The sequence below is a fragment of the Diuraphis noxia genome, unplaced genomic scaffold, assembly GCF_037042655.1.
Source record: "Diuraphis noxia isolate RWA-SAM2 unplaced genomic scaffold, SU_Dnox_SAM2 contig0001, whole genome shotgun sequence".
NCBI lineage: Eukaryota > Metazoa > Arthropoda > Insecta > Hemiptera > Aphididae > Diuraphis > Diuraphis noxia.
The window spans coordinates 36,534,005-36,547,360 of NW_028301711.1; positions in this window are offsets into that span (position 1 = coordinate 36,534,005).

The window sequence follows — 13,356 nt, forward strand, 5'->3', positions numbered from 1 at the left end:
AAATGCCTAAACACGATTTTGTTTTATATGCATTTTTGAAGTCAAATCAATTCAAATTTAGAAAAAATTCGTTGAATTCAATTTTAAATTTGCAAAGCAGCATAGGCTTGATATATTAATACAAGGTCAATTATGATTTATAGTTCTTGCTGAAATATATTAATCTAAAAATATATGAGCACATTTTTTTGTGTATGAATTTAAACATTATATGTTATTTAATAATTAAACGAAGAATAATTGTTGTAGTTATCTTGTTATAATTCAAAAATAGTATTTAGTAAATTGTATAAGTATTCTTTTATATTAATACTTCTGCCTGTTTATATATATATATAAACGCCTGTAATAATGCCCCTTACTGGTTGACCATTTGAATACAGCACATATTTTTGGTTTGGCAAACTGTTTTTTAACATCAATGTTTTTGAAATTTGACTTGATTAACATATAATTTGATAATATAAAAATAGTATTTACCTAACATATACATTTTTTTTTATGTACAACTTTTATTAGATTATACACAATCTGTTAATGTTTTTACAATAAACATATGTGCAAAAAAATATAGGTATATATAAAAGACATGGAGACATGAAGAGAGGAGTCACCCTGCAGGAACACTAAGAACCTAACATATATGAACATTTTTTAACAGAGATAATTAAATATTTTTTAACTTAAAATATATCTTTATGTATGACATTGTATGTTATTTAAAAATGATTAAACAATTTTCGTTAGATTATTGAATTACTATAAAAATAATTAATTTGGTGCTAAAACTTGTAATTTTATAAGTATTTATAGCTGTAGACTGTAGTATATCTATAGCTAAATTATAAGCAATATATAACATAACCCTTAGTCGTTCAGTAGTTAAAGGCGTATTTCAGTGATCTTAAAATGATAAAATACAACAATAAATTATTTAATTAAAATGTTTAATAATTATATAAAATAGAATTTATGATTTATTTTTTTTTTTTTATGAAAATGTAATTTTTGATTTTTAATTTTAATATTGGCTACACGTAAAAAAACCTGTATAGGTTACAAGTTTAGTAAGTATTGTGGTCTAAATCAGAGGTGACCAAGTACCTAACCTACAGCCCACAATAATTTATTAACCAGCTCGCCAGAATAATCAAAATTGAAAATAAATAATGTAATTGAGATTTTCTAAAAATGTAACATTTTTAAAACTTAATATTCAATATTAATATTAGAATTACATTTTATAACAATCAATATGTAATAAATAATTAGATTTATCAGCTTGAGTATACTAAGATGAGTAAGATGTAGGTATCTAAAACAAAATATAATATTAAATGTGAAAAAAAAAATTTTCCTGGCTTATGATAACATACAAACGTTACACTACTAAAAAAATTCTCTATAGGTACAACCATAAACTTTTATAAACATGTTGGTTATTATTTATCATCTTGAATAAATATTAACTTATTAATCAAAAATGCACATGTTAAAATGACAAAAGTTTTAATTCTAAATCAACAATAATATTTATATTAATTATCATTTATTTTGTACAATTTTTTTATAAGCTATAATACCTATTATAAAAATAAAGATATTTTTAAATTTAAATTTTTTTAAATTTTTATTTTTTTAAATATCTATAATTATACTTGGTTCAAGGATGTAGTTTTTCTTTGAACTATTACACATTCACATTTAAGAAAACTTCGTCATATTATCCGCTCAAGGTATTACAATTATGTACATTTGTTTGCCTATATCTTTAGTCTCAGGTATTATTCTTTTTATCATAATAATAATCATATATTTAAAATGATTAGATTTATTAAATTCGAAAATACATTCAACTGCTTAAATAAAATCGAATAATATCAAGTCTTTTTAAAATAGTAAAAATATATTATAAATATTGCAAGCACATTTTTTACAGTTACAACCATTTTGGAACATTGATGACCAGCTACTCCTTGTCCTGCAGCTTCACGAAGAATAATTTTATTTAGCTTCTATTTGTCTTTGATTTTCTCTATGTCACAATTTAATTCTTTTAACTTCTTTTTACAAGACTTGCAACCTGGGTTCTTGTATCTTGTGTTTGTGTTTTAAGCACGCTACAATCTGAACCTGATTCATGCGATTAATGATCAACTCAACTGAGTCCATTTGATTTATATGATTTCAACATTTCAACCTAACCTAATTTTAGTTATTTATTTTTTAAATACGCTATTAATTTTGTAGTAACGATTAATTTCCTTGGACATGCTTTAAAAATCAAAATTCGTTCCTAATCCCACAGTTTTGCTTACCTGTTTTATAAGTGATTATTTTTATCGAGTGCAGCCTCCTTCAGTAAATTAATTTTAAGTTTTCATTAAAATCAAGCTGGTTATTTGAGGGAGACTAAGCCCTCCCTGGGCCCCCAAAATTGCACTTAAGCATAAATATATATTATATTATGTTGTACTATATTATATAATATTATTATACAGTGAAACCTCTCCTAACGGACACAACTAAATGTGAACATCTCCAAATAGTGGAGGTTTTTTTACGGAACAAAATAAAATAATACATCCTTTGAATACCTCCTAGCGGACAAAATTCCAGTGACCAAGAATTTCACTGTAATAATAGTTAAGATAAATGGCCCTCCATACATAACTAAGATATATGTTCTTACTTCTAAGTATTTAAACGATGTTTAATCATGATTATTACTATGTATAATGAAAATTGGTAAGTTATAAACGATTATAAAATAATATAGTTAATTAATACATACCACCTAAGTTAATAAATTATAACTTTAATCTTAGTTACTTTATTATTTGTAAGGCCAGAAAGTTTAAGCATTTACATGTGATTTAAGTACATCAACAAGTTAATGGATCAGCCAAAAATTTAAGTCACAACCTAACAAGTAGGTATGGATTGCTTCCATCAGTAATATTAAGTATTCTTGACAACATAATATGATAAATTATGTTATATTTTCCCATATCAAAAATTGTATAGTGTCAACGTGTCAGATACCACGTTAGGGACAAGAGCATTCTAAGTCTTAAGATCCAAGATTTAGTTGCATTTCTAAGATAGGTGTATACAACATAACTCATACTAATTCAATTTTTATCCGGCTTGACAAAATTACAATAGCAATGACCAATGATACTATATATCGTTAACCACGTAGATACATATAAGTACTACAGTGCATTGTATATTTATTTAATATGGACGATTAGTACGGAATTATCATAATGCAAAACATAAGGCATAAAATATTGTATTGGAGTCATGGAGGTGATAAGTTAATTGCATTAATAAAATCTGACCCTTGCTCTTACAACTATCTCTCCTTATAAAAATCTATCTTTACAACAAAATATATACTTAACATGGACATGACAAAAATGATTGATGGATTGTATGTGTTCATCTGTTGTACCTAGTACATCTTGTATGCTTTTCATTTTTGATTTAATAAATATTTAAATTTAAAATCATTTAAAATAAATATGCGTTGTATAATTGCGGGTACTATATTATATTATAATGTGAAAAGAAACTCCATTTAATTAATAGAAAAATAGAAATACATGCTTTTATATAAATTTAGTATGGACTTTATTCTTAGATAATAAAGACATGACGTCTTATCAGTGATAAATAAAATTATACTAATTGAGGCCAAATAAGTGTGGCTATGTCGAGTATCAAGCTAACTGTATAATGTATAATATATAAAATCGTGCTATATGTCTATATTCCGATATACAGAAATGTAAACAAACGGCCCAAGTTTTTTTTAATCTATTTTGAACCACAAAACTAAAACATAATGAATACATTATGCCTTATCCATGTCTTTATCATCCATGGATTATAACTATATTATACAATATTGTTTTTACTAAAATAACAATTAGATAAATTAGATATTTTCTACGAAGGCGTATTATATTATATTTATTATATTTTATAGTACAAGAAATAAATCGGCAGCAGTGGCCATTATTAGTATAGAGTGCACATAGATACAATGATAAACAACATTTTTCAAATAACTGATTTGGAAACATCAACAAATACGATAAAATTCTTTATATTTTATTAACTATTATATATGTTTTTTCATTATTCTATTGATTGAGTGCCTAAAAATATTCGGCATCTATTGATAGAAAACACATTTTAGATTCTGAGCGTAGCGAAGAATGTTTTGATTTTACCATGATGTTTTTTTTTTTTTGTGCCTGTCATCACGTTTCGGGACAGTAAAAGTGCTTCGATTTTCGACTTCAGTACCTCGTTTGAATAGAGAGTGAATATAGTTGGTACTTTGGGGGAGGGAGGGTCAAAAGTAAATTCTCAATATTTTTCTAAATAATAAAAAAAACTAAAAATTAAAGAAAAAATAGGAATTTTTACGCACAATCAGTTTTCCCCAAAATCGATTTTGGTTTTTGATGTAACTTTAAAACAAATGACCATAGGTTCATGAAATTTTCACCGAATGTTTATATAAGTATATTCTATCCGCCATTAAATTTTCAAAATTTTCTACTTAAGTTGAACTTTTTATAGGCATATGCAATTTTCAATGATAATTAGTTTTTTTTTTAAATTAATATCGATAAAAATGTATTTGTTTGGTGGAAAAACTTGAAAATTTAATAAAAGGCTCCTAACATATCGCTAAAATAGTAGTTGAAAAATAAAAGAAATACATAGTCACAATTTTTTTTTATGAGCATTCAAAGTTTGAATTTTGACAACATACGTAAAAATCGCAAAAAATTCCCAAATTATTTTAAGCTGAAAATTCATAAAAATTTTTTTTTTTAAATCTGAGATTTGAAAATATAATACAAGATTCTTTATAAGTTTGGCTACCTTTATCAAAAAAATAATTAATAATTACCAGAAAGCCAAACATTTTAATAAGTATTTATAATAAGTAATAATAATCTATAATATATCCTAAACAGATAAGATTCCACTCAGAATCGTTTTTCATATGCAATGATATAATATCATTGGATTCAAATTTAATTCCATTCATTACAGTAACCCACTATTGTAACCTACTGTACAGCAGAACGACATCCACGACTTACCCGCTTTTTAAGTTAATATGTACACTGTACATAATACTATAATTCTATCATATATTATAGTAATAATATTTATTATACCTAATATTATGTAAAAATAATAAAAATAACAATAAAATAGGCAAATATGTACCTTAGCTATTTATAATTGTATTTAAAAAAAATATAATTAAAAATAAACATCATTGAAGAAAAGGATTGTCTCTAAATAGTTACTTGATATACAAAATAAATACATTACAATATAATTTATCGATTGGAATTGTTCTTTAAATTATTATACTTTTAGTCTCAAAAAAGTCATATGGAGTGATTTTAATTTTTAAGTATTATTACAACGCATCGTACGTTTTGTTGTACGTCGTAACCACATGACCATGCAGAATTTATAGAAATTGGACACACACGTAGAACACTGCGTAACTGCTTAAGTATACCTTAGCGGCTTAGCGTAATCCATCTACCATAGAGTTTTTAGATAAATATTATGCTATGTCTTTTCATACAAAAATTGAAGAAAATTTAACCGAGGCTGCAATAATTGTTGTTCATCTGATCATAATCTACAAAAAAAAAAAAAAAACCGCCAACTTAAATGATATTCACCAATTCTTATATTATGCTGTGGTTTATACGCGTTAATATTATAAATAATAAATATAATAATAATGTGCGATCGTAAAAATGATCACTTGCGTCATTATATTAGTATATAGGTACATTATTTAATTATTATTAGTAGTAGATAGAAATAACAAGAAATCAAAATGTATTGCTTAAAATAATTGTATACAACTAAAAAATAAATAACTTGTGAAGGCATTGACTTTTGACACATTTTGTATAATATGTATTAAATCGTTAAGTTTATTAACATTAAGATAACTATTGTAAAAACCAATTACACATTTTATTATAAAATGCATAAATAATTTTTGTATAGTATAGTATAGTAGTATACATGATTTGTTTTTAACAAATGTATAACGATATATGGTGTATACATTTAATATTATGTTAATATGAAAAATGCAATTAATCATTTACATATTATCTTATAATCGTATAAAATACGGCGCTCTCTATATGCGATGTGTATAATCAATTGAATTGGCGGAGCGTAAAAAACATTAAACAATTTTTCAAGATAAAATATATTTATTGATTTAAATAATAATGGTTTTTTTTAACACATCAGATGATCTTTGAGGACACCCATCACCCCTCAAACTGAGGCACGTGCCTCAAATATAGTCCTTCGTCGCGCCACTGATACGTATGTTTAATGCAAAGTATAAAGAACATTTTAAAATTATAATAGTTTTTGTAAACTTTCAATTGAAGTCCTAGATCTTTTTATTTTACCATCTGCTTAAAAGTCAATTCATTCTAGTATTGAAAATAACAAAGTAAAATCGATTATTCTGAACGCAAAATTGTTATTGTTATTCGGATCTGTTGTCTTCATAATTTTCTGTATGGGAGATATTATCATCACCTTGTTTATTTTATTCTTCGAAAAAAATGCTTATGAAAACTAACAATTTAATTAAATGAATTAAATTTATCCTGTGTTGATGTTATAATATATTAATCAGTCAATAGAATTTTCTCTAAAATGGAACAAATTATTTTGTATAAACTTAAACTACACTAGGCACATATTATAACATATTGTACCAACTTAATTTCTATAGGCACCTACCTATAGCCTATTACCTAGGATTGTAATGTTTATTAATTGTGTTTAAATTACTAAAGTATATTTACATGGAATATTATAATTTTCAGCGTGAGGTGTGCCAGATGTAAATCATAACCTCTTGAAAAAATTGATTTTAAAATTTAAAAACATTTAATTGGGTGCTGAAATATTATTTATTTTTTATTTAGTATATTAATAACGTTTTACTCGTATTACCTATGTAAATATTTTATAATTTATTATTCGTTTATTTTATTCCGTATTCAAACACCTACAAGAAAAATATTATAAAATGTATAATATAAAATTAACAGTAATTTAGATCAACACATTTTGACTTATTTTTACAGAAAAATAAATTTAAATAATATTTAAAAATATATTTATTGCAATAACTCCTTACGTGATTAATTGGATATTGGGAAAGAAATGTCTAGTTTAAGGCGTAACATAAAATCAAAACCTACGATTAAATCGAATATTTATGTATTGATAATACATTTATATATAGTGACTCGTATTTCCATATAAAATTGCCAAAGGTGGGCAAGTTAATGAAAATAATTAACTCAAGTTAAGTTAAGTTAAGAGGATACAAGATCGATAAGTTAAAAGTTAACAGTTAACAAATTATAAATTTAACTCGATAAGTTAAAAGTTAATATGGAAAAAAATATTAACTTAACTCAGTTTAAAAAAAGTTAATTTTTTTTTTAATAGTATGTAAATCACATAAAGAGTGAATGTATCGTTCTAGTTTTTAATTTATGAATTACACTGTATAGCAACGTATTTTATTAAGATTACGAACAACGTAAGGGTAAACGTATATCCAAAATTATGTTATAAAGAAAAAGAACATACATTTTTGTATTATTATAGACTATAGTATTCGATTATTTTTATTTTATACTAATATAGTAATATTTTCGTATAAACGAAAAATTTCAAAATGTTTTTAACTTGATGGATTTTTTTGAAATAACTGTAAAAAGCTAAGTTATTTCAACATTCAACTGTATATTAAACTAATTAACTTTATAAGTTGATTAGAAAATAAACTAACTAGTTAAGTTAAAAAGTTTAAAAAAAATTAACTTTTTAACTTAACTTTAACTTTTTAACCAGTTAATGGCCACCTTTGAAAATTACCTGCAAAAAGTGTACATCAATTGAAATCCTTTTGTATGTGGAATGCAACACCGACATCAATAAATAGCATGTTGCATATTCGACAATTTAATCAGTTAGAATCGAAACCGTATTAAATAGTAATATATTATACTGGATTTAATTTTCATCAGCTCATACGAATTTTACCATACGACCCCAACAGCTGTATACAGCAACCAAAAAAGTACCTCATAGTTACTCATCTATATAAATACTATATAACAATTTCAGAACTGAAATATTTATTAGGTTATTACCAATTTGTACTTCTAACTTACAAGAAGGTAATAACACAATTCTATGATTGGATTGAATGCCTATCATCTAGAGTTTATTTGATCGTCAATGTACACCATGGGTTCACCATCATGTGAATCTATATATTATATTGAGTATAATTATATAGTAATAATTACGTATGATGTAGATGCATTTACGCATTGGCCATTGTTGAAACAATTTTTATTTAATTTAGTACCTTTTTTTTTTCTTCCTTCTTGAAACCGGGAACGGGTGAGAACTATTTAGCACAATACTGCCACCCGAACCCGTATCGTTTATTCACCATAACAAAAACTTACAACAAAGATATATACATACGTGGGGGCCTCTAACTACCCCAGGTATTTGGCTTTCAGCCCACAAATTCAACCACCATTATATTAATCGTGGTACACCGTCCTTTCATCGTGGCTATTTCATCGCGAGCCTATTCGTTGCGCGTCAATTCATCGCCACTAGTTCATCGCTCTAAACATCCTCGCCAACATTTCATCGTGTAACAGTTTATCGAATACATTATATCGCGTGGCATATCAACGTGTATGACACATCATCGCAATATTCATCATCGTATCAAATAAATTAATTAATTAGATTTTTTTATAGAATGTTTATTAATGTTTATTAAGCTTCATTACTTTAATAATTTAAAAAAAAAAAGTTCAATCGTTAAATACAATAATACAATAATAATATAAAATATAAAATACAATAATAAATAAATAAAAATAAAAATATTCAATGTTTTTGGACATCAAAATTGAAGGCCAATCCTTTCAAATAGAACCAAATTGGTTTATTTCCGTAGTCATCTACAATCCTAATAATTCTTTCTGCTGTGTCGCGGTATGTTTTCTGTCCAACCCGTGGAAGTCGGCCAGCAGTCAACTGTGTTTTGGTCGTTTATCGCAGTTTGGCAGTTAAGATAGGTGCGTTACCTATACAATATATACGTATATAATACGATGATAATCTCACGATAAAGTGAAGCGCGATGAAATTAAACGAGCGACGTAGTGCTCACGATGAAATAACCACGACGAAATATTCGCGATACGATACTACACGATTATTAAGCTTGCGATAAAACGTCAGCGATGATTTTGAGCGCGATAAATTTATGCGCGATGAACTGTCGCGGAATCATTAATCGTGCCTGTCTGGACCGCTCTGCATCCTCCTTTCGCCCGAGAATCATCTCCACGATCCTGCCAAACGCCAACCTCTGCTTCTCCGCCATCGCCTCAATAATTTTATTTGTCATAAGTTAAGTGACTATTTTAAAAAGTTTGCGATGTCCATTTGCCATAAAAATCTAAAATTAAATTTGCTATTTACAGTCAAACACTATACCCCGAAAATTTAGTATACTTAGTTAATTTTTAAATGTTTAATAACTCGTTATTTTTTTTCAATTCATTGCTTAAGGGTACCAACTTAACTTATTTATGTATACAGTATCTTATAAATTCTCGGCGGAAGCGGTGTTTTGCCCCAAGGCCACTGCACTATAAATTTCAGGGAACTCCGATGATATGGATAACAAAATAACCTTAAATAAAATTAAAAAAGGTATTGTTTTTATCAAATAGTGTTTTTGAATTTTGGTTTGAAATCATTTTCCTTTGTTTTCCCTCAAAATGAGAAATTACTGCCTAGATACTATAGGTTAGGTTATATACTATATATATATATATATATACTAATACACTATATATACTATAAACTATTATACTATGTACAATATGTATAATAAAAAAAATATTTTTGTATAATAAAATTATCGTTAAAACGATTCAATTAAGAATTATTATTTAAGAAACCGGTGTGATGAGATATTGACAAGCTGACGACTGACATTTAATTATAAACGTAATGACGAAAAAAATATAAAATTTAAAATATTTCCTTCGTTCATACATAATACATTTTTAATTTATTTTTGATTCATGTAATAATTTTACAATGTGAGTTATCAACTTTTGAAGCAGTTAAAGTGCTTAATTTTTTCCACATGAAAGGTGGTTTCTGGTAGCAAAATAGATCTAGTTGGTAGATACTCCAAAGCATCAGAAGTAAAAAATTTCCATTTTATTTCAAAATAATCATGAAAAACAAAAAAAAAATTATAAAAGGAATAATTTTACGAAAAACCAGTTAATTATCAACAAAATCGATTTTGTTTATTTTTAGGTAATTCAAAAACGAACATCTGTATAAACTCGAAACTTTCACCAAACGTTTATATCATTATTTTCTATGTGCGTTATTAATAATTTAATAACTTGGCTCTTCTTGTTACTTCTAAAAAACTTAATATATTCGATTTTAGATTCTGTTTTATAAATTATAGGATAAAAATATTTTCACTCGGTCAAAAAGCTTGAAAATGTAATAAAATTTATAAGTTGTTATTAAAGCAACTTAAAAATATTACCCATACATTTGCACAGTTATTTTATAAGCATTTAAAACTAAAATTTGGACAAAATCCATCAAAATCAATAAAGTAATGATTTAAGTATTTTTCTACTCCAATGCATTATGGCTAACGCAATACGTATTACGAATAGTAAAAAAATACTAAATATAAAATAAATAGATATAAGACACCTAGTAAATAAATCATGACTTTTTTCAAAATATAAAATAAGGTAAAAAGTTAATATACAAAAAATTTAATTAAATGCATTTCTTTATAATATTGAGTTAAAAAAAAAAAAAAAAAAATAAGAAAAGGAAGGTTTCAAAATATTTTTATCTGGGTGGAAAAATAGTAAATGTAGCACTGCTGGAAGGCAATTTGAAGTGAGACAGTAATTACAAACGGAAGCATGATCTTCGGGTTTTCTGTATAATTCAATTTTCACGTTTTGTGAAACCGTTTTTTATAAACCAGTATGGTGATAATACTATAATAGCAGTATAGAAAAGATTTAAAACATACACTCAAAAACACAGCTGATAGTAAATCGAAACCCGATACCACGAATATTCATCGACGTAAAGTATCACTGGAAAATAAATTACTAAAATATTATGAATTTCATTTATATAGCACAGATAACTAAGTACTATTATACGCAGGTATAATTATTTAAATAATATTGTTGTTGTTGTTACGTACTACATGAATGTATTTAGTATATTATATACTAATATACCATAATAATATAGGTATATTATTGATAGACGCTTCCTAAATACAATATTTATAAATGTATAATATATGTTATAAGTGTCTATTTATTATTATTATAATACGTAATTGAATAAAGTTGTACTATAAGAATCATTTAAATAATTTTATTAATTCAACTAGGTATTCTATAGGTATTCTATTTTAGTAACTTTGACTAACTTTACAGTTCCCATCATACTAACTATATTCATTTTATTAATTTGTAATTAATTCAACAAATTTAATAGTACCACCACTAATATTCAGAAAAATTAAAATATATAATTGCAATAACAATATAAAATATTTATATTACAGTTATAGAAATAATTACATATTTATTAAAATATATTAATATTTATGATGTATCAGAAAATAAACAAATACACGTAAAATAAAAAAAAATGAAATAGAGTTCTAAAATATTAATATTTAGTTGGGTATTTACTACGTACCAAAAACTATATGTCTGCAATATAATAACATAATATAATAGGAAGCACACTTTTTTTTCTCATCGGACTGAAATAAACGTTATAGATATATTTATATTTAATATACTTGAATAATACTTTAACTAAATTCTATAAAATAGATTATTACTTTTTTTTTTAGAATAATATGTCCCGTGCCTTACAAAGCAAGCTGTGTTATGAGTATCACAACTTACAACATAATATGGAATGGAGATCGGTGGAAAACAGGTAAAAACTGTACATATTATATACGAAAATAGGCGTTTTTAAATATATTTATAATTCCCTCAAAAAAAAATATAATAGATTAGTGAGTCTCAACTCTTGAGCCTCTAAATTCGAAATCCTTGTTGGAACTATTATTAGCTATGTATATGCTGTTATATTAAACTGTTATGATACCAATTAAATCTGTTTCGATTGCAGCAATTGTCGCAGTTTATTGTGTGGACTAACCACAAGCCAACAGACAGCAATTAGAAATTAGAGGCAGTCATCGCACCTCCTTCTTCCTAATCAAAACGAACGAAATCACGAGTAAAATCTCATTATGAAATAACGGAATTTTCTGAAAATTTTAATCTATTAAACGAGGTGATGATTAATTCGCGATTATTCGATGGTGATTATTATCTGTTTGTGAATAAAAAAGTCTTTTATATTTCAAAAATATTATCTAGGTTTTAAGATTAAATGAAATATAGATGCACTCAGTATAGTACGTAATTGTAAATATCACAAAGTGCGAATCATACGTTGTTTATAAAATTAATCATGCATCCACAGACGTATTACAATATTGTTTGATAAATATTAATAGTTATACATTTTAGACAATTCAAACTTCGAGCTAAGCTTAAAGATTGTTTTTACTTTTGTTTCTATTTAGTTTATACCTACCTATATTATAATACTATCATAACATATCTCGTATTATTTCTATATTAACAAAAATTCTAAAAGCGCACAACAACCGCGCTCAATGCCTACCGATAATGTGCTGCACGTATTAGTTTTTGACGTCGGAACAACGGGCGAAGAGGATAATAGATAAAAAAAATTATAAAACAACAAAATTTGTGCAAAAATACGGTTGTGTCGCAGCTGCGCGGGGAGCGACGTCCCGCAACGCACGCACGCGCACAGCTGGTGACTTCTCGGGCCTAATTATTTATTATAGAAAATAATAATAACAACAATAATAAGTAATAACGTACGTGTGTTTACAATAATACAAAATAATGTACTACAAGTGTTGTACCTACGTGTTTTAATGATAATATTATACACCGCTCGCCCGTATCAACGCGCAGCACGTCGGCGGTGAGAAGAAGGGTTTCGGCGGACTTTTTATTTTGTTGTTTCGTTATTATTATTATTATTATTATTATTTTCGTCGGCGACGCGTCG